Consider the following 22,166-nt stretch of genomic DNA (forward strand, 5'->3'; position numbering starts at 1 on the left):
ATCAATTTTAGTAGATTTCGTCCTCAAATTTTGCAAAATGTCATCTCAATCGGAAAATAAATGACACCTGTACTTTGCTTACAAAAATATATGAATGGATGATGAAGATGGACAGACATGAGATCACCAAAGGAACTAGTGGTCTAACCCGTTTCCTTCTTCATGTTGCAAACATATACAGAAAGACATTATACCTTACACTACCATGTGTATATAATGCCTGAATTCATCAATTTTATGTGGAAAGACTCGTATCTCTTGGTTTGATTTTTAAAACGTGTGTATAATTTTATTGACTTTGTCTAGTAGTTGTCAATGCTGGTAATAAAATGCCTGTAGTTTTAATTTCTGCCACGAGAAGAATCATTTTGGAACAACATAGAAACGATATGTAAATATTTACCTTGTGCCATTTGGTTGATGAATTTATGTCTAGAATTGTTAACAAATACTGGCATTGTTGTTGAAAATGAAAATAGTTTTATGAAGATTTTTTTTTTTCAAAAATAAGTGAAATATTGACAAAAATCCCACGAGTTTCAAAACTGATGATGATTCGTTTTTAAATTGTTTTATACCCTACACCACATGGTGGTAAGGGTATTATGTCCTTGTGTATTTGTTTGTAGCATAAAGAAGGAAGGGAGATAAACCCATAGTAACTTTTGAGGGTAATCAAAGAATCACTTTCTGAGTCGATTTATGCTTGTCAGTTCGTTCATCCGTCCGTCCGTCTGTTTGTTTGGCCCAAGGACAAACCCTATTGAAATTGGTGAGAATTGGTGAGAACCGGTTCGGCTTGTCCTGTGTATATCTTCAACCGAGTTCGGGTTAATTGTGCACCAAATGGCCAATGTTATTCCAAATGACCTGAATTTTGGCGCATCTGATCGTATTCAGTCTAGAAGCAAGCTCATCAAATATGGTTAAAATCAGTTCAGATATAGCTATAGCTCACATATATATGTTTCATCCAATTTGGCGTTTAAGTCTCTTAAATCATATACGGACTCCACAAGAATGATTTTTGGTACAAGATATCACACACAACACAGAAATAACTCTGTCAAATTTTTATCGAGATCGAATCAGATTTGTATATAGCTCCCATATATATCTTTATCCGATATCAGGTTTATTGATCAAAAAATGGCTAATATCAGATCAAATAAAATGAATCTTGGCAATTCCGACTGAATTCATCCTAGAGACAAGTGCTTCAAAATCGGTTCACATATAACTAAAGCTCCCATATACACAGGGTGAAATAAAAAAACTGCAACCAACTTCACACTGCTGTCATTTCAAATCCACTCGTCCGACAGCTGTTGAAATTATTCCAGAGACAGATCATTATATTCTTTACAAGCGCACAAAAGCATTTTCCTAAGAATTTTCCAGAAAAAAAAAATTATGCGTGATGGAATTCAAGCGTGATAGTGTGATTTCTTTTTATTTGGCTGGAAAACAACAAGTGGCTATCGTTAGAGCACTCCAGCATTTACATGTGATTAAATATTTTGTGTGCCATACCATCGCTTGTTAACGTGATACTGGTAGCGTAGCTCGACGTCAGGGAAGTGGACGGAAGAAAACAGCAACATCAGCAGAAATGGTTCGAAAAGTAAAGAAGCGACTTGATCGAAACTTGCGTCGCAGTGAGCTGAACATATCGCAATATTCCATTCGGCAAATTTTGAAAAACGAGCTCGTGGTAAAGCCAATGAAATTCCAAAAAGTGCAAGAACTTACACCGCAACAGAAAGGAAATAGACTCAAAAGAGCTAAAGAGTTGCTTCGCTTGGCCGAAAGTGGTGAACTGTCGAATTTGGTTTTCCCCGATGAGAAAACATTCGTTGTCCAGCAGTTTGTAAACAAAGAAAATGATCGTGGTTTCTTGCCAAAGAGGTCAGCTGAAAATGTACATCAGTGTAAATGCCGAACATTATCGCGAAAATATTCTGGAGGGTGTACTAAAACCTTGGGCATACAAACATTTTGGCCGCAGACCTTGGACATTCCAACATGATTTAGCACCATCGCACTCAGCACGCGCCACCCAAGAATGTTTACAAAATGAAGTTCCTTGCTTCATTTCCAACGCACAATGGCAACCAAAATCTCTTGATACCAATCCGTTGGACTATTTTGTCTGCAGGTTGGCACTAAAAAATACCAAAATGGCGATCACCTCAAGCAAGCCCCGCGCCGAGAATGGGCCAAAATACCGCAGAGCAACAGTGTGTGACGGTTTCATGGGCCATTTGAAGGCCATAATTCGCGCCAAAGGTGACAGATTCGAACAAATCTAAACTTATTCTAAAATTTGATGCTAATCCCGACATTTTTTGTTTTCATTCAATAAAATTAAAAAAAATTAAAATCATGGCATTTGGCTTTGTTGGAGTTTTTTTTATCTCACCCTGTATGTTTCATCCGATTTGGTGTTGAATTCCCTCACTTCCAGCACTCCACACCAATGATATTTGATACCGGGTATCAGATGAAGCTCGAAAATACCTCTGGCAAATTTTATCGAAATCGGTTAATATTATTAGGTGCCTTCGATATCCATCTTCATCCGATTTTACGATTATTGTCCACAATATATGTAATATCAGCCCAATCCAATAGATTTTTTCATATTCTACCGAATTTTTCAATTTTGTGAAACTTGGCCCGGTATATCTGTTGCTCCAATAAATATTTGTTAATATTATTGTTATCGAAATCATATCATGCACTATACAGCAATGTTATTTAGGATTAGGGGTACAAAAACCTCAAAACAAAATTGTGACTGCTCTAAAGCCATGATACTCATTCTAATGAGGTTCATAGTTGGTGTGATCTATCTTCTATATCTATAAAAGAGGAAAATGTTTGTATGTTTGTTTGTTTGTAATTTATGGACTCGAAAACCGCTGAATAGATTTTCCTGAAAATTTCCATATAAACTGCAACATCGCCTGAAAGTAACATAGGCTATATACATTATTGAATTTCTACTTGGAACTGGAGATATAGCATCAGAATCGGAGGTACCTCCCAAAAATTTAGATTTTGTATGCACATATCTATTGATTGGTTGAAGATACTGTCTCCAAATTTGGAATACGTTACGGAATTTGGAACAAAAATAAGTTTGCCAAATTATATTGTAATCGGTTCAGATTTGGATATAGCTCCTATATATATTTTCGACCGATTTCGTTCATTTGATGCCTCAAACACAATATGAATGTTCGATTCCAATGAAAATTGGAATGTGTGACGGGATTTAATCCGAAAATAAATTTGTCAAATTATATTGAAATCGGTTCAGATTTGGATATAGCTCCATATACATTTCGACCGATTTCGTGTATTTGATGCACCAAACACGCTATGTATCTCTAATTTCAATGAAATTTGGAATGTGTAGCGGAAATTAAAACAAATATACATTTGTCAAATTATATTAAAATCGTTTCAGATTTGGATATAGCTCTCATATATATTTTCGACCGATTTCATGTATTTTATGCATCATACACGATATGTACGTTCGATTCCAAAGAAATTCGGAATATGTAACGGGATTTTGATTAGAAAATAAATTAGTCAAATTATATTAAAATCGGTTCAGATTTGGATATAGCTCCCATATATATTTTCCGCCGATTTCACATATTTGATGCACAAAACACGATACGTACTTCCGATTCCAATGAAATTCGGAATGAGTGGCTAAATTTGGTACAAAAATAAATTTGACAAATTATATTCAAATACGCTCAGATTTGATTATAGCTCCCATATATATACTCAGCCGATTTCACATATTTGATGCACCCAAAGACAGAGAGACAAAATCTGGCACCAGAAAAAATTGCCAAATTATATTGAAATCAGTTGAGGTTTGGATATAGCTAACATATATATTTCGGCCGATTTCATATATGTTATGCACCAAACATGATATATATGACCGATACCAATGAAATTCAGAATGTGTGGCGAAATTTGGTTACAATAATAAATGTGACAAATTAATTGGAAATTAGTTAAGATTTGGATATATATATATATATTATCGGCCGATTTCACATATTTGACGCACCAATTTCAATGAAATATGAAAGGTGTGGCGGAGTTTGGTGTAAAAGTTTTTTTTTGTAAATAATATTTAAATCGGATCAGGTTGGGATATGATTTTAATAAGAACCATTGACCCACAACGCCTTAGGCTAACACTAAAAAACAACACAACAATTGATTTGAAATACGCTTATAATAAATATTACGGCGAAGTATGTTGCTATCTCGAATTCACTAATTGCAATAGAAATGCCACTCAACTTCAAAAGATTGCAGTTCACTGCACGCTTGGTATATGCTATGAAATAAATAAATCCGAAGGACAAACAATTCGTGTATGTATGTCATGTTACTGCTTTTCTAATGGTTTTGGTTATTTACGCATTAAAATAGTGCAATAATTTTTTTTTAATTTTTAAGTTTGTTTTTTTTTAACCAACATATATTCGTAAAAAATATTTTGAATGCATATAAAATCAAAAGGGGTAGCGAAGCGCACCGGGTTCAGCTAGTTTCATATAAATTCACAATATGAACTTTTTCTGTTAAGGAAACTATATTAAAAATGCATAATGGTGTAGGGTATAATATAGTCGGCCTCGCCCGATTTTTGACCTTTTCTTACTGGTTTAAAATTATGGTTACTTGATGCCTTGTGAATTTTAATAAACTTAAAAAAATCCAAATACTTATTTAAAGTTTCTCAATTCTCTATTTCTCAAAATCTACCAACAATAATATTATTTTTTTAGTTTTGAAAAATCACCCCATATATGACAAACAATTTTTTTCAAACCAATTTGTATACAAATAGCATCCATACTGGCTGACAAATATGTATTGAGTTTTAATTCATAATTGCGATTTGTAACGAAAAATGTCATTAGTAGTAACAATGGGATCTCAAGACAGGGCTTTCATCAGCAATACTTTTGTGTTAGTCACACACATACACATATGGCCGGTCACCTAGCCGGAGAGACAATTGAATAAACAAATGATGCTGATCATCATCAGCCAGGTTTTTTTTTTTCAAAGTTGAGTTTTTCGGTGCAAAACTTAGGGTACCGACTACATATTTGACTTTGAAATAGTCAAATCAAACGTGTGTGCATTTTTAAAACTATATTTAAGACCCAAACGAGTTATCCGTGCCGCCTTTGAATAGGCGACTACGACAACAAAGCCGCTAACACATTCAAACTTTTGAATGGGATGCCAAATAGACCACAGACAATCAGCCAGCCAGCCAGCCAGTCAGCTCGTCAGCCATCCAACTTCAAACTACATTTCTAGTTTTGTTTTACGTTTTTGTTTGGTGGCGTTATTTGGTTTGAAGTTGAAAGTCCCAGCATTAGGCAAATAGGCAGTTAGTCATTTATATTTTATGATTGTTTGGAACACATCGTACCAAGTGGCGGCTGGTTCGTTACCTACCAACACAGCAGACAACAGAAACTGGCCCTTCAAATAAAATAAATCAACATTTTTAAAACTCTACTAAATACCTAGTTCCCGTCAACAGGTCGTTCGGCAGTTCGTCTGTTTCATAGCTTGTGATTTTTGTATTTACTCTGCGCAAGCGTTATGTGCTTCAGCGAATATTACTGCTGCTGCTGCTGCTGCTGCATGACAAGAGCATTTTTTTTGAACGGATGCAGGCAAAATTTAGTAAAATGCATTAAGTCAGAGTTTCCCAATTCAAATTGGGTAACATTCGAGGAAATTTGTCAATGGAGCATGAAAGCAAATCATTAGTTACGCCAATGAAGAAAAAAAAAAAACTAGTATTTGGAGGCAATTCGAAGTGAACCGATTTGAACCAGTAAGGAAATATATGAAACCGTATGGCCCCCCACCTCAAATTTGATTATCTGGAGAGCACATGAGAGAGCCGGTAGCTGATACGACTCATTAGATAACGGCGTTCGTTCTTCGAATTTAAAAATTTTAAAATATTCTACAATTCGTAAAAGATGTTCTATAATGTCCATATTGCAGATTGACTCTTAAAATATAAGAAAGAGTAAAGTTATGGCTAAAGGAAGGATCCTTTTTATGCGGTAAAATCTTCCTTCGGAATGATAATGAAGTGGGTCCATTTTAAATCATCTTCTTACTTTGCATATCTGATTCGTACATATAAAAATAATTTTTGTGCGATTTTTTACTATTTTTAGGAGAAGTTCCAAAATGTGCAAACATTGAGACTCTTCTCCCTTGTATTGGATGGAATCGGAGTCTATTTTTATACCATACACAACATACTGGTAAGGGTATTATGTGTTTGTGCATTTGTTTGTAATATGGAAATGGAAGCGCCCATAGTTACTTTTGAGGATCGTCATAGAATCATTTTATGAGTCGACGCGATTGAGATGAAATTTTTGTTTTCCCCAAGAATGAATCCTATTGAAATTCGTGAGAATCGGTTCAACTATATAAAAAATAAAAAAATATATCAAATAAAACAAAAAAATAAATATAGACCCCATATATATGTTCAAGCGATTTTGGGTTAATTGTGCACCAAATGGCCAATATCAGTCCAAATTACAAGAGTTTTAGCATATCAGACCGAATTCAGTCTAGAAGCAAGAACATTACATCGGTTCAGATATAGCTGTAGGTCCCATATACAGGGTGAGATAAAAAACTGCAACGCCATAATTTTTACATTTTTTTTTTTTTTTTTTTTTTTTTTTGAATGAATTCAAAAAATGTCGGAAGGAGCATCAACTTTTAGAATAAGTTTACATTTGTTCGAATTGGTCACCTTTGGCACGAATTATGGACTTCAAACTGTCAATGAAACCGTCACACAATGCCCGAATGTTGCTCTGCGGTATTTTGGCCCATTCCCGGCGAAGCGTTTGCTCGAGGTGATCGGTATTTTTTAGTGCCAACCTTGCCTTCCAAAATACTCCAGACACAAAAGTCCAACGGATTCGTACGTATTCGGAGATTTCGGTGACCATTGTGCGCTGGAAATGAAGCGAGGAACTTCATTTTGTAACCATTCTTGGGTGACGCGAGCTGAGTCCTGTAGGAATGTCCAAGGTCTGCGGCAAAAATGTTTGCCTGCCCAAGGCTTTAATACAACCTCCAGAATATTTTCGTGATAATATTCGGTCGATTAATACGAAGGAAGAGCGACCATCGGCTGTTACAGAGGCCCACATCATCACTATGGCCGGCGCTTGAGTTCTGGTGGCCAACCGAAGGTGCACATTTTCAGCTGACCTCTCTGGCAAGTAAACGCGATAATTTTGTTTGTTTACAAACTGCTGGACAACGAATGTTTTCTCATCGGGGAAAACCAAATTCGGCAGTTCACCACTTTCGGTCAAGCGAAGCAAATATTTAGCTCGTTTGAGTCTATTTTCTTTCAGTTGCGGTATAAGTGCTTGCACTTTTTGGAATTGCAATGGCTTTACCCCGAGCTCATTTTTTTCAGTATTTGCCGAATGAAATATTGCGATATGGCTCGTGAGCTGAGCCATTTTTCGGCCACTGCGACGCGGGTTTCGATCAAGTCGCTTGTTTACTTTTCGAACCATTTCTGCTGATGTTGCTGGTTTCTTCCGTCCACTTCCTTGACGTCGGGCTACGCTACCAGTATCACGGTAACGAGGGATGGTACGAAACACAAAAGATTTATTCACATTTGAATGCTGGAGTGCTCTAACGATACCCACTTGTGGTTTTCCAGCCAAATATAAAGAAATCACGTTATCATGCTTGAATTCCATCACTAATAACTTTTTTTCGGACGAGACTGCGGCATAAAAATGCCACTTAGTTTGGTTAATATATATATAAAAAACTTAATTTTCGATAAAATTATAATTTTACTGTCCAATAGCCCGTCTCTATGGTGGATTTTAGAGGACTCGATTGGAAGATCAAAACCCCAAACGAGTACGATTACCTCACATATTAAGCTCTACTAAATATGCATTTTGGTCTGAGGTACATGATACCGCGGCCCCACCCAAAATTCTTACAAGTTGCAATTGTTTTCTGTAGGAACTCGAAACAGTGGCAAAATACTTTAAAATATCTACGTACGAAAATTTTGAAACTGTTTGGAAACTCTGTTCAATCCTTTTTGGACTTAATAGGCACAATTCATATTTTAACATCATTTTTTTCCAAACTCCGCAACTAAAATGCAATTTGCAGTGCATTGGGTACATAGGCACATGCATTTGCCGTGTGTGTATTTGAGTACTTCATTTGTGTAGTATACCTCGATTGTTCCACCACAAGCGAGAAATAGTCATTGTTCTGCAGTTCCATAGGTTTGTGCGAATTTTCTAGTCTCAGTTTTTCGCCAAATCATTTGATTGTTCATTAGCGAATGACTTGAGGGATTTGCGTTCGCGTTACGAATGGAAATATTCAGTCGTAACTTTACAATCTGTAAATTGCATTAATCATATAACAAATGTTATAGAATTTGGTAACATAATCGAACTTGAGTTACAAAAGAATGAAAATCTCACACATGCCAGACGGCTTACACAAGAATTTGTTCGAAATGAGATAAAAAAAAAATATTATTTAAGAACATTAAAAAACAAGTAAACAAAGGCTACAGTCGAGCGGTGCCGAGATACTCGAAAGAATTCCACATGACAAATAATAAAAGAAAACCATCATGTTTCGTTCTCTAATTTTCGAATAATAGCAACTTAAACGAATTGGCTCATTTCCAATTTTTGGTAGATGTTGCACTTAAATGATCTTCCTAAATCTGAAACCAATATTTCCCAAAGACCTATAATCTCTCAGAAGTGGCAAAAGATTAACATTTATTATTGGTTTTTGACTGAAACGCATCTATATGAGATACAGACATTTGACTATATTCTTCAACGAAATCAGCGTTAACGAAATAGTCAGAAAGTCACTGGAATGGACATTTTCGTATTTTGTCTACAAAAGTTGGCAAACTATTTCACACATTGAATATTTTTGGATGGCCATCCAAAACTGCTTGGCTTTTGCAATGTCCGGTAGCCCCCATTAAAATGTGCGTGAGGATCGGGCGATAATTACGACCTGCCGACAATTTTGCCGTTTTTTTTGGTCCATTTCAACCCCTAAATATATGGCGATCATCTCCAAAAAGAGTAGGCTTCTATTCTGACCCTCATCTTATCCCCATGCAAAATTTCGTAAGGATCGGGCCATAAATGCGATCTGTATATGATATCCTGATATCCTAACTACTTAGTTTTGTTATATGTAGAAATATTACAAAATGTTTAATTCAAAATGAAAATATGCCAAAAATATGACAAAAAATTAAAAAAATATGAGAAAATGTTACAAAATTAATATTTTCATCTTTAGAGAGATATTTTTATGCGATTTTTTTAGACGTTTTTTCTTTCCTGCCAAGAGGCCAGTCTGAATTAATGAGAACTGTCGAAATCAGTTCAGCTGTTCTCGACATATAAGAGATCTTTCAAGCATATCTTCTTTGATAGACATATATATCGCACATATTTTGCTATATATCCGATTTTTTTGATGTTAACATCAGAAGTAACCTTGTCATGACTTGGAGATTTCACCGGGATTTAAAATATTCGCAGTTTAATGAAAAAATTTGAATTTTTTCAACACAAAAGATACTGTCTATTTTACCCACTAAATATTATCCGATGACCACACGAATTCTTCCCTGCACTAAACTCTAGCTACATGCGAAATTCCGCGTCGATTTCTCTATAATTGCCACCTGTATAGCTACTGCAAAATCCGACATTTTTTCAGTATTTTGTGCATTTCAACCCCTAAACATTTGGCGATCATCTCCAAAAGAAATATGCTTCTATTCTGACCCTAACCCCACCTTCGTAAGGATCGGGCCATAATTGCGACTTGTAGCGTGATTACAAATTAACATGGACTGACGGACAGACGGACGGACATACATAGCTAGATCGACTCAGCTCGGCGTGCTAGGAAGATCCATATATACGTTCCTATATGGGAAACCAATATTTCGAGGTGTTACATAATTTTTGGCCCAATCAAACTTATAATACCCCCAACACATAGTGTTGTAGGGTATAAAAACTAACTTACAGCATTTCATTGCTTTATTTTATCATTATTTTTTTCTGAAAATTCAAAATGATTTTCGAAGAAATAATAAGATAATAGGGAAAGCTCATAAAGGTTAATGTTTATAAATTCGATTAAATTTATATAAAAAGGGACTCCAAAAATCTTTGACCTGTAGAATTAAGTTCCATCTACAAAATATAATATGCATGACCTAATTTAAAGGTTCTCAATTGAATTCCTCAGCCTCTCACAATGTGCGTTTTTCATACACACCCTGAAATGATAATTATGTAAAACGTACTGTATGTTTAAAAGAATAGCTTTTTGTGAATGTATGTATCTGTGTACGCCTTCTTTCTGTATTTACTTTATTACTGTGCATTAATTCGTATCCCATATCATTAATTATTTGTCATGACCAAATAATTCGTTTCCGCATTAATTGAATGGAACAATAGTAACGACTATTCATGGAATTAACTTTGACAATGGAGTTCAAATGAATATTCGTCATTCGTAGAATAGCTTAAACGTAAAGATGAACTGAACGCTACTTTAAGGTAGTAAAAAAAACTAGTAAGAACCAGTAAAGAAAGTCCTGAAGTCGGGCGGGGCCGATTTTATGATACCCTACACCACTTTGCTAATTTAGTTGAGCTCCACTTAATAATTAAAAGTTTTTATGGGAGAATTCAATCATACACGCTATGATTATAATTATAATTTAAAGTTCAGAGGACTTAATATGCCGAAGCATTTGTATCTTTTAAATTCGGACTTGTTTTGCCCATTTGGTGCGAAATTAATTTGAAATCGGATAAAAATATATATGGGAACTATATCCAAATCTGAACCGATCTCGATAAAATTTGGCAAAGATATTTCTGAGCTGTATTTGATATATTTCCCTGAATATCGTTGTTACGGAGTGCATATAACGGCTGTGGGTAACAAATACAATAAATCGGATGAACAATATATTTGGGAGCTATAACTATATCAGAACCGATCTTCACCAAATTTTGCATACTACCTTCTAGACCAAATTCGGTCGTATGTGCCAAATTCCATCCCATTTGGACAAATATTAGACGTTTGGTGCACAATAAATGGTAAATCGGACGAAGTTATATATGGGAGCTATATCCAAATCTGAACCGATCTCGATAAAATTTAGCAAAGGTATTTCTGAGCTGCATTTGATATATTTCCCCAAATATTGTTGTTACAGAGTGCATATTACGGCTGCGGAGGACAAAAATAACGAATCGGATGAATAATATATATGGGAGCTATAGCTATATCTGAACCGATTTCGATAAAATTCCATACTATTCGGGCTGATATTACACGTCTGGTGCACAATAAAACGCAAATCGGACGAAGATATATATGGGAGATATATCTAAATTTTTGCCGATTATCTCCAATTTCAATAGGGTTCGTCCTTGGGCCAAACAAATGTTGTTTGCAAAATTTCATCTCAATCGGATAATAAATGCAACCTGCATTTTGTTCACAAGAATACATGGACAGACGGACGGACAGACGGACTGACATGCATAAATCAACTCAGAAAGTGATTCTATGCAGATCATCGAAAGGAACTATGGGTCTATCTCGTTTCCTTTCGCCTGTTACAAACAAATGCACAAAGACATAATACCCTGACCACCTTGTGGTGTAGGGTACAAAAAGTCAAATGTCGGTTGGGGCCGATTATATGATACCCTACACCACTCATTCATATTCATATTTAGTAGAGTTCCCGTAACAAAATAAATCATTTGAAGTAAATGATGCCTCCTATCAAACATTTGTCTTTAGAGCAGTTATAATTTGGTTTCAGAGGAGACTATGGGAGGCATATCCATTTCTGAATTGATTTTCACTAAATTCGATGGAGATATTTTTGTCCTTTATAGCAACTAACATTGCTATAGAGAGAGTGATATAACTTCGAGAAGGGTTAGCTATAGCTTTAGATTCCATATATCTCACATTTGTATTACAAATGTTAGGGACTTAAAGATCAGATCTGATGAAATATATATATATATATATATATATATATATATATATATATATATATATATATATATATATATATATATATATATATATATATATATATATATATATATATATATATATATATATATATATATATATATATATATATATATATATATATATATATATATATATATATATATATCATCAGATCTGAACTTTAAGACCCTAACATTTGTAATACTAATGTGAGATGAAAAAACTGCAACCAACTTCAGACTGCTGTCATTTCTAAGCCAATCGTCCCACAGCTGTTTATATTATTCCAGTGGCAGCTCATTATATTGTTTACAAGCTTACAAAAGCATTTTGGTGAGCATTTTCCAGAAAAAAAGTTATTCGTGATGGAATTCAAGCGTGATAGTGTGATTTCTCTATATTTGGCTGGAAAACCACAAGCGGCTAACGTTAGAGCACTCCAGCATTTAAATGTGAATAAATCTTTTGTATCTCGTTTGTAGCTCGTTACCGCTATTCTGGTAGTGTAGCCCGACGTCATGGAAGTGGACGGAAGAAAACAGCAACATCAGCAGAAATGGTTCGAAAAGTAAAGAAGCGACTTGATCGAAACCCGCGTCGCTGTGGACGAATTTGATTTCTTCCGATGAGAAAACATTCGTTGTCCAGCAGTTTTTAAACAAACAAACTTATCGTCTTTACTTGCCAAAGAGGTCAGAGGTCAATGTGCAACTTCGATTGGCCACCAGAACTCAAGCGACGGCCATGTCGGTCTCCGCTCGTGTTAATCGAATCAGAATAAGTACCGAATATTATCGCGAAAATATTCTGGAGGGTGTATTAAAGCCTTGGGCAGGCAAACATTTTGACATCAGACCTTGGACATTCCAACAAAATGAGGTTCCTCGCTTCATTTCCACCTCACAATGGCCTCCAAAATCTTCGGATACCAATCCGTCCGACTATTGTGTCTGGAGTATTTTGGAAAGCATGGTTGGCACTAAAAAATACCAAAGTGTCGATCACCTCAAGCAAGCGCTTCCCCGAGAATGGGCCAAAATACCGCAGATCAACATTCGGGCTGCGTGCGACGGTTTCATTGGCCGTTTGAAGGCCATACTTCGTGCCAAAGGTGACCAATTCGAACAAATTTAAACTTTTTCTAAAATTTGATGCTATTTCCGACGTTTTTTGCTTTTGTTCAATAGTATTAAAAAAATTAAAAATTATGGCGTTTGACTTGTCTGCAGTTATATGTAGATATAGCTCCGTATATGGGAACTATATCTACATTTTGACCGATTTTCTTCAATTTCAATAGGGTTCGTCCTTGGACCAAACAAATGATCTCTGCAAAATTTCATCTTGATCAGGCAATAAATGAGAGCTGTTCATTGTTTTCAAAAATAAATGGACAGACGGACGGACATGCACAAATCGACTCAGAATGTGATTCTATGCAGATCATCGAAAGGAAAATGGGTCTAAGCCGTTTCCTTCTCTAGGCTACAAACAAATGAACAAAAACATAATTCTCTGACCACAGTGGGAGTATAATAAGTCATATATAAAGCGAACCGAATAGGCAATGTTAATCTTAATTGAGTCACGCTCAGGTCAGGAAAGATGGATAATATCGCTCATTTTTCCTCGTTCTCCTTCTCCAAGGCATAAAGATTCGGATCTGTAATTTCCCCTCACCTTCACTTTTCTCTTGTATACCAATATATTTTTCCAAACTTGTTTAACTATGGGTCGGGCATCCACAAAATCTTAAGTCGATATGCCTGAGGACATTTGTCCCTGATATACTTTGTCTATCCACATTTTACCCATTTCTGTGTTATATTATTATTTATATTTTGTTATTACATCTTCATCAGATGAATTGATTGTTGGAGTCATCGCATAATTGACTGCGCCGATTTGTAATATTTGTCCAACTAAAATGTTGTGTAAATATTTAACAACATTATTGGGATCAACGTTGAAGATGACAAGAAATTTGTGACGAAAACAAAAAAGGCAAAAAAAAAAAAAAAAAAACAAAACGACAAAAAACTAATAAAAAATAAAAGTGAAAAAAAAAAACATAAGACCACAAACAAACGAACGAACAGTTAACACATACAGTAAGAGGGCAAAAAGCAAACAACTCGCCTTGGCTTGGAAAGTTTTAAATCTTGCGGTTACACAGTTCGACCGAAATACATACAAATACGCATAATTAGGTAGGGGGAAAGGTAAACAGCGTCTTTCGTGGGGTGATTAATTTCACAAACTTCGGGGAGAACATCTAACGCAAACATGAGTTGTGGTGAAATAATTATTTCAACTAAACTTGAACATTTAGACTTCAAAATCGTTTGTTTAACCACTCAATTTGTGTTGCACTGTGTAATGAGTAATTCTTCTCATTTCGTTCATTTTTCGTCAGTGTTTTGCTTTTTTATTTACATTTTGAAACATTCTAAACAAATAACATCCGACATTAGTCGCACGACTTTATGCCCGGGCTATTTCGATTTAGTGTTCGGCAAATAAAACATTTGTGAAAACTTTAACAAATTTTCAAAATGATGTTAAGTGATTGAGTAAAACACATCTTAATTGTCAATATTGTATTTATCGAGAATTAAAAACACAAATATTTAAGCAAAGCAAATAGGGGGTTATTTGAAATTACCTAACTGATTGCTCTTTTTTCCGAGTAATTGAGATAAAATAGAAAAAAGGGATGTGGATTGGTTTTTTGAAAAGGATATATTAGTCAGAAAACCAATAGGCTTTAGTACTCGCATGAACGTTAAACCTACGTTTTAAAATCTCAGAATTGCTGACATTGCGAGCTAATACTTCGCACCAAAAATGGTTTAGTGTTCGGTACTTTTTATACCCTCCACTGGAGGGTACATTAAGTATGTCATTCCGTTTTTAACCCCTCGAAATATACATTTTAGACCCCACAAAGTATATATATATTCTTGATCAGCATAAATGTCTATGCCAATTTAGCGATGTCCGTCGTTTGGCCGTCTGTGAAAATCACTTTAGCCTCCGAACGAAATGAAGTAGGTTTATAAAATTTTACTCAAATGTATATTATGTCTGCATGACTTTTGGTATTGAAAATGAGCCATGTAGCTCCACGTTTTGGTATAGCCCCCATATAACGGCACCTCCCAATATTCTGTACTTCGTAATGAATACTACAGCCTCAGACAGAAAATTGTCCGTGCAGGTCCACACCATCATTTTTAAATTTCTTTTTTTTAATTTTACTGAATGAAAGCAAAACATGTCGGAAATAGCATCAAATTTTAGAAAAAGTTTAAATTTGTTCGAATTGGTCACCTTTGGCACGAAGTATGGCCTTCAAACGGCCAATGAAACCGTCGCACGCAGCCCGAATGTTGATCTGCGGTATTTTGGCCCATTCTCGGGGAAGCGCTCGCTTGAGGTGATCGACACTTTGTTATTTTTTAGTGCCAACCTTGCTTTCCAAAATACTCCAGACACAATAGTCCAACGGATTGGTATCCGGAGAATTTTGTGGTCATTGTGCGCTGGAAATGAAGCGAGAAACCTCATTTTGTAACCATTCTTGGGTGGCGCGTGCTGGGTGCGATGGTTCTGAGTCCTGTTGGATTGTCCAAGGGTTTGCGGCCAAACTGTTTGCGTGTCCAAGGCTTTAATATACCCTCCAGAATATTTTTGCGATAATATTCGGCATTTGTTCTGATGTCACGGTCGATTAATACGAGCGGAGAACGACCATCGGCTGTTATGGCGACCCACACCATCACCATGGCCGGCGCTTGAGTTCTGGTGACCAACCGAAGGTGCACATTTTCAGCTGACCTCCTTGATAAGTAAAAACGATAATTTTGATTATTTACAAACTGCTGAATGTTCTCTCATCGGAGAAAACTAAAATCAGCAGTTCACCACTTTCGGCCAAGCGAAGCAACTCTTTAGCTCTTTTGAGTCTACTTTCTTTCTGCACTTTTTGGAATTTCAATGGCTTTACCCCGAGCTCATTTTTCAATATTTGCCGAATGGAATAATGCGATATGTTCAGCCCACGAGCCATTCTTCTTTACTTTTCAAACCATTTCTGCTGATTTTCCTGTTTTCATCCGTCCACTTCCTTGACGTCGATCTACGCTACCAGTATCACGGTAACAAGCGATGGTACGAGACACAAAAGATTTATTCACATTTAAATGCTGGAGTGCTCTAACGTTAGCCACTTGTCGTTTTCCAGCCAAATATAAAGGAATCACGCTATCACGCTTGAATTCCATCGCGAGTAACTTTTTTTCTGGAAAATTCTCACCAAAATGCTTTTGTACGCTTGTAAACAATATAATGAACTGTCACTGAAATAATTTCAACAGCTGTCGGACGAGTGCCTTAGAAATGACAGCAGTCTGAAATTGGCTGGCTGGTGCGCACGATAACTCTCGAAGGGAGCAAACGTAGATTAAGTTTGGAGATGGGCAATATCAGAAGGAGTGAGCCCTTCTGGAAATTTTCAAAGAAAATATTTTTCTACACAACAAAAAAATGGTCAATGCGATTGTGCTCCAACTTTGCACGTCCTAATATTTACATCATTGGTAGGTCAGGTGCGAACATGGGCAATATTGGTACACATTGCTATTCTAAATATTTCTCTCAATCAGAAACATGAGATGAATATGGAAATTATGGTTTTGCATAAAATTGGATATAAATGTCCGATTTTCTTGTAATTTTGTCTATATAAATATTTTAGGTGTATTAGTTTATGACAGAAAAAAAACAGTAAGTCCGGTCGGGCCGAGCTTTCAATACCCTCCACCATTTAGAAGGAATTAGGATACTAAACCAGTAAAGATAGTCTTAAAGTCGGGCGGAGCCGACTTTATGATACCCTACACCACGTTGCTAATTTAGTAGAGCTCCGTATATCTACTAAACGTTTTTATGGGAGAATTCAATAATACACGCTATGATTATTATTATAATTTAAAGTTCAAAGGACTAAATGTGCCGAAGCATTTGTACCTTTTAAATTCGGACTTGTATTGCCCATTTGGTGCACAATTAATTTGAAATCGGATAAAAATATATATGGGAGCTATATCCAAATCGGAACCGATATCGATAAAATTTGGCAAAGATATTTCTGAGCTGGATTTGATATATTTACCTGAATATCAATGTCGCGGAGTGCATATTACGGCTGTGGGTAACAAATACAACAAATCGGATGAACAATATATACGGGAGCTATAGCTATATCTGAACCGATCTTCACCAAATTTGATATACTAGCTTCTAGACCCGATTCGGTCGTAAGTGCCAAATTTCATCCCATTTGGGCAAATATTAGACGTTTTGTGTACAATAAAATATAAATTGGATGAAGTTATGTATGGGAGCTATATCCAAAGCTGAACCGATCTCGATAAAATTTAGCAAATGTATTTCTGAGATGTATTAGATATATTTCCCCAAATATTGTTGTCACAGGGTGTATATTACGGCTGCGGAGGACAAAAATAACAAATCGGATGAACAATATATATGGGAGCTATAGCTATATCTGAACCGATTTCGATCAAATTCGGCATACTTATTTTCAGGTCCAATCTGATCGTACTTGCAAAATTCCATACTATTCGGACTGATATTACACGTTTGGTGCACAATAAAAGGCAAATCGGACGAAGATATATATGGGAGCTATATCTAAATTTTGACCGATTATCTCCAATTTCAATAGGGTTCGTCCTTGGGCCAAACAAATGACTTGTGCAAAATTTCATGTGGTTAGGGCAATAAATGCGAACTGTATTTTTTTACAAAAATACATGGACAGACGGAGGGACGGTCGGACATGCATAAATCGACTCAGAATGTGATTCTATGCAGATCATCAAAAGGAACTATGGGTCTATCTCGTTTCCTTTTGCCTTTTACAAACAAATGCATAAAGACATAATACCCTGACCACCTTGTGGTGTAGGGTATAAAAATACATTGAAAAATAATTTTTAAAATTATAAAAATACCGAATATAGAGAGTTACCTCAATATTGGGGTCTATACGAAGACACAGAGGCAAATTTTGTCAAAGTCCCTTACAATATTCAAATAGGAAACTTGAAACAATCCGGTGAATAATATCGCATAAACATAAAAATACCGAATATGGAGAGGTGCCGATATATGGAGACTATACGAAGTCGTGGACCCGCATATTCAGTTTTGTGTCATAGACAGTAGCACCAACAGCAAACTACAAATACGAAATATGAAAAAATTTTGGTGAATAATATCGTTAAAGTCATCAAAATACCGCTCATTTTCAATATCAAAAATCCTGTAGACCAAACACACATCTGAGTAAGATTTTATCAACCTACTTCAATTGGCTCGGAAGCTAGAGTGATTTCCACAGATGGACAGACGGACGGTTATTGCTAAATGGACATAGGATTTCTTGCTAATCTAGAATAGATATAATTTGTAGAATCTAAAATGTATATTTCGTGGTGTTACAAACGGAATGACAAACTTAATATACCCTCCATACTATAGTAGAGGGTACTATGGCTGATACTTTGTTTTAGTCGAACTTGAATTGTTCGAATTTCAATGAATTTCGGTTGACAAAATTTATATTTGACATAATTTTCATTTCATGGATAAAACAAGTAAGCAAAGGCTATAGTCGTGCGGGGCCGACCATGTGATACCCTACAACACTTCAATATGTTCGAAGTCCCTTTATATGCAAATCCATTTTGGAAGATTTCGTTTTTGAAATAATGCCAATGAGCCCTGCCCAGAGGTTACCCTTAGGTTTATGACCCGGAAAATTTGGCCAATATTTACGCACTCCGTAGTATTGTGAAGTATTCAAAATAATTGCACACGAATCTTGTGGTCCATTTTACAGCTAAATATAATCCAATGGTCATCCAAAATGCTAGACTTCTTCCCTGTCCTCAACTCTCTTCCGATGCGAAATTCCGTGTCGATTAGTTTCCAATTGTGGCCTATAGAACGACTACAAGAGTAGAAAAATTTAAAATTTTTTAGCCATTTAAACCTCTAAATGCACATCCTAAGAACAATAGCCTTCAATTCCGACCCACCCCCATGCAAGATTTCGTGAGAATCGGACGATAATTGCGGCATACATATAATACCCTCAAAACGTAGTGTTGGGGGGTGTAAAAATTTAGAAAATTTAAAATTCAAAATTGTAAGTCAAATTGAAAAAATCGCATGCGATAAAAAATATGACAAAAATGGAAAAAAATGAAACAAAAGATATAACTTTTTTATTGGTATATTATCCCGCGATTTTCTTAGATTTTATCATTTTCTGGCAAGATACTATTCCGAATTGATGTGAATTGTGAAAATCGGCCCAGCGGTTCTTGATTTATAAGCAGAATAAATATGATCAATTCTTTTACATATGTATTGTACCTATTTTGCTATATATCCGATTTCTTGGCTATTAGCATCACTGTAATGGTCAGAAGTGATCTTTTAATACATTTGTGATTTGGCTGGGATTAAAAATATTCGCGGTTTAGTGGAAATTTTCCTATTTTCTAAAATAAAAGTTAGGGTCTATTTTACCCGCTAAATATTGTCCGATGGCCGCTCTGCACAGTCCCAAACTCTAACTCCATGTAAATTTTCGCGTCGATTGGTTCATAATTGTGACCTATAGAGCAACTGCAAAATCAGGAAAATTTTCTGTTTTTGGTCCATTTCAACCCCTAAATATCGAGCGATCATCTCTAAAAACAATAGGGTTCTATTCTGACCTTAACCCCACCTCCATTTTCAATTTCGTGAGGATCGGTTCATAATTGCGACCTGTAGCTTGATTACAAATTAACATGGACAGACGGACAGACGGACGGACGGACATACATAGCTAGATCGACTCAGCTCGGCGAGCTAGCTACTTTCCTATGTGGGAAACCAATATTTCGAGGTGTTACATAATTTGGCCCAATCAAACTTGTAGGGTATAAAAATTGATCTCGATTTCAGTACATTTTTTGGGCAAAATTATATTCCTCTTCAGTTAAGCTTCTTCAAAACTTAAATATTAAAATTTTTATCACAGAGAGTATTTGAATATTGTGACATGGCGTTGGCATTCTTGGAAGTATTTAATATTGATATTCATGGAAACTCACTGTGTACATACAAATATATGCATACATTATGTATGTGTTCTTTTGTTATGACACTGGACCGCTGTTTACCTTTACGGTAAACTAATTACTAAATAGGTCGAGGCACATTCTTTTATAAAAACTTTAACTGTAAGTACGTGTCAATCTATGTTTTTGCATTTTTTCACAAATTCACAATTTTTTCTTCTCACTGTCGAGATTAATCTAGAAACTTCAACAATTCTTTTTTTTTAAATATAATTTATGAATGGTATTTAAAATTCTATTATATTCAATAGAACCGCATATTGCATTTTGTAACTCTTTAAGTTTGTTTTTCGGGCCAAGATTTATTACTTTTCTTCAATTTATTTAGATTTTTCAAAATAATTTTCCGAACTAGTTTTTTATTCTTGTTTAAAATACTTTTGTGCAATGTTTTGGTTTCCGCGGTTTGTAGAGCACTAAATCTGCCACAGTGAAAGACTTTAACATTTCATATGTGGCACTGATTTAATGATTATTTTGCAAAAATATGCCATGTAATCCATACATACTTAAGTGTGGAAAAGCTACAGTGAGTTCTTGATATGTGGAAATTGTGGACACAAATCCAGCACTGTTGTTATAGTTTTTATACCCTGCACCACAATGTGGTCAGGGTACGATGTCTTTGTGCATTTGTTTGTAGCATGGAGAGGGAAGCGAGATAGACCGATTGCTATTTTTGAGGATATTCATAAAACAATTTTCTGAGTCGAATTATGCAAGTCAGGCCATCCATCCATGTATTCTTGTGACCAAAAAGCAGGTCGCATTTATTATCCGATTGAGATGGAATTTTGCAAACAATAATACGAACCCTATCGGAATTGTGGATAATTAAATCAGATTTAGATATAGCCCCCATATATCTTCAACCGATTTCGGGTTGATAAAATGGTCAATATATATATATATTGGCACATCCGACCGAATTCAATCTAGAAGCAAGCACATCAAATACAGAGAAAATATGTAGAGATATAGCTATAGCTCCCATATATACGTTTCATCCGATTAAGTGTTTAAGTCCCCTACATACGTAATAATGTTTAGTATCAGATATCAGATACAGCCCAGAAATACCTCTGGTAAAATTTATGGAGATTTAGATATAGCTCCCATATATATCTTTAACCGATTTCGGGTAAATTGTGCAAATAATGGCCAATATCAATTCAAATGACCTGAATTGTGGCAGGACCTACCGAATTTAGTTTTGAAGTAAGTACTTCAAGTTTGGTGAAAATCGGTTCAGATATAGCTATAGCTCCCATATATATGTTTCATCCGATTTGGTGTTTAAGTCCCTCACATTCGCAATATGCTTTCGACAACAATGATATTTGCTACCAGATATCTTATAAAGCTCGGAAATACCTCTGCCAAATTTTATTAAGATCGGTTCAGATTTGCATTTAGCTCCCATATATATCTTCAACCGATTTCGGGCTAATTGTGCACCAAATGGCCACAATGTGTCCAAAAGTCCTGAGTTTTGGTACATCCGATCGAATTCAGTTCAGAAGCAAGTACATCAAAATTGGAGAAAATCGGTTCAGATATAGCTTAGTTTTGTATCTCGTAACATCGCTCGTTACCGTGATACTGGGAGCGTAACCGGACTTCAAGGAAGTGGCCGGAAGAAAACAGCAACATCAGCAGAAATGGTTCGAAAAGTAAAGAAGCAACTTGAGCGAAACCCATACCTCCTGATGAAAACTTCGAATA

General features: G+C 35.6%; 1 protein-coding gene across 1 annotated transcript in view; it reads right to left on the reverse strand.

Annotated features, from left to right (window-relative positions):
- Positions 1–20,865, reverse strand: part of LOC101887561 (acyl-CoA Delta-9 desaturase) — a 79,105-nt gene extending 58,240 nt beyond the window's left edge. The window contains exon 1 of the mRNA XM_059121551.1: positions 20,751–20,865. The gene's annotated coding sequence lies outside the window, so the exon portion shown is untranslated. The remainder of the gene's footprint in view (positions 1–20,750) is intronic.
- Between the last annotated feature and the right edge of the window lie 1,301 nt (positions 20,866–22,166).

This window comes from Musca domestica, unplaced genomic scaffold, assembly GCF_030504385.1.
Source record: "Musca domestica strain aabys unplaced genomic scaffold, Musca_domestica.polishedcontigs.V.1.1 1, whole genome shotgun sequence".
Taxonomy (NCBI): Eukaryota; Metazoa; Arthropoda; class Insecta; order Diptera; family Muscidae; genus Musca; species Musca domestica.